Here is a 2,505-nt window from a genome sequence, read left to right as displayed (position 1 = left end):
GTGTGTGAAAAGGCTCTGGAAAATATAAATCATGTGGAACATAACACTGTATGTGTTCTATTGAGATCTCCAAATTTGAAGGTCAAACAGTGGTTGAACAATTTTTTTTTTTTTAAACCATCAATATGGGCGACTTTTGAAATCAATGCCTCTGTCATTTTACTATGTAACTGTGTTTGGATTTTAGTAGGGGAAAATAGCCTTGGGAACCCAACAGGGCATGCGTAACTAAGTTCCAAATTGATTGTTGATATAATCCTCTGGATTGGAAAAGTCCAAACAACGTATCTGCCTAATGTGTAGTCATTTGGTTATTTGTCTTCTTGGAGGCTCTCCCCCTAATATTCTGAGGTAAAAATGAAATAGAGCAGAATAAAAGTTTGTTCTCACTAGTCTAACATCTGAGCCAGTTTGGCACTTCCTATATTTGGTGGAAATCAATCTGTGCTCTACTTTCAGAACTAAAATACAGCTTTGAAATGTTTAATTTTCAGCATTATCTTCCTGCTTCATGTTTGAATCCTTACTCCTTCACTTACTGTGAGATGTTGGTCATATCAGTTAATCTTTCTGGGCTTCAACTTCCTCATTACGAAATTGGGGTAATATTAATATTTAATCCCATGACCTACGATGAGGATGACTGTAATGTGTTTGAAAGAGTTCCTGGAACATAAATGCGTTCAGTATGTGTTGGCCGCTATTATTATTGTTATTAACATTATCTATTTTGACACAGATCTGTAGCTTTATTTTCCTAGTGTGTAAATGTAATGGTTATTTTTATCAATCCAATTTAATGATGATCTGCTCTAACCTAACATCTTATATGATATATAAAGGCTTTGAGAATCGTCTTGATGTCCTGGCTGAGAGAGAAGTTAAAAATCTTTTGACCCTCTTAGGAGCTCTCTGACATCATGAAAGCCCGTAGCCTTTCTAAAGTTGATTTTCTAAACAGAAAATTGATAGCCCTGTCCATATTTGACTTAGAAGCAATTTAAAAATGTTAAGGATCTTAGAAAGGAATAATGATTTTGATGATAATGCTGTGTATTTATGGAGGTGGTTTCCCTCTCCAAGAGCTCGAAGTGCCTTGTGTTCTTATCCCGTGGACTTCACACGTACCTTACAGGAGCTTTGCATGCATGTAGTATCTCTATCTCATAGACTTATATGAAAGCATGTAAGTATAATCCATTGTAATAAAGAGTCTGGCTCCATTTTTTGATGCTTGACTGCTAACATCTTAAGCTTCACCCCTCCTTCCCCTTCTACCCCGCTTCTGGACAAGCTGATGGGGAAGTCTGGACCTTCCTCCTTTGGTTCTGCTGGGAAGTTCAAACTACAATAAGATTCTGTCTGTGCACGTGAGTCCTAATGTCAGCCTCACCCTCTGACTACCATAAAGACCCAGTCTCCTTTACCTCTCCTGCAAGGCATTTTCAGGCCAGCTCAAGAAACCTACCTTGTTTTCCCCAGAAAGCCTCATTATATAAGTGATAAACCTTTCCATACCTTCTGGCTATGTGTCATCAGTCTTGACATTCCAACCACATTTAGGTGGGTGGGTACGGCAGTCCATCCTATTCCTTCAGAGTGGCTAGAACACACATATTAGCTTGAACTGAAATGAACTAAGGTTTTCCTGTGGAAATGGCCGAGTCCAGGTCTGGGCAGGAAAAATACAAGAGAAGTCTGAGATATTTTTGTTATGCCCTAAAGCGAGGAATTGCTCAAAGACTAATGGGGTCATGTCAAAAGAATAACAGAAGCTAGGATGAAGGGGCTTCCACTTGCCAAAATGGGACAATTTGCGCATTGAAAAGAATAATGATGGTAATGGATTATATCACATTGAATATAAATCTATAATGATACAGAGAGAGAATGGGGGGAGAGAGAAGGGGGAAATAAAAGGCAGAAGCTCTTTATAAAAAGTTGTACACTAATAATGTAGAAAAAAGGAGAGGATTTTTAAAAGTCACCATTTTGCAGCCAAATGTAATTCAAGCAAAGATCATAAAATAATACAAAAATTTTTGAATAAAATGTTAGGATATTTGCATGGACTCAACGTATTATCCCCTGGATTATGTGTTTTAATTGCCCAGGAAAATTAACTCCTATAATAGATACATGATACAGTAGGAGATACATAATATCTCCTATGTACTATGTAGCATTTAGGCCAAAATAATGAACCTGAACCTTATGGTGAAGAAGAATTAAATACAGAATGTGGAGCATAATAAAAGGCCACTGTTCTGAATTTTTCAATGTCATGAAAACAGAAACAAAAAGCTGAGTGCCCTTCGAAAAGAGATAAAGGTATTAAAGAGACACAGCCAACTGTAATGTGTGAACCTTGCTTTGATCCTAGATTGCAAAAAGCAAAGCATCTTAAAAGACAGTTTGCGTTAGTTGGGGAAATTTTAATGTGGTTATGTGAGAGTGATGGTGTGGTTATGTAGGACGCTCACTCTGAGCAGATGTGTGATATTT

The sequence above is a fragment of the Leptonychotes weddellii genome, chromosome 7, assembly GCF_054177405.1.
Source record: "Leptonychotes weddellii isolate Sample4059 chromosome 7, ASM5417740v2, whole genome shotgun sequence".
Classification (NCBI taxonomy): domain Eukaryota; kingdom Metazoa; phylum Chordata; class Mammalia; order Carnivora; family Phocidae; genus Leptonychotes; species Leptonychotes weddellii.
This window is presented reverse-complemented; position numbering follows the sequence as displayed.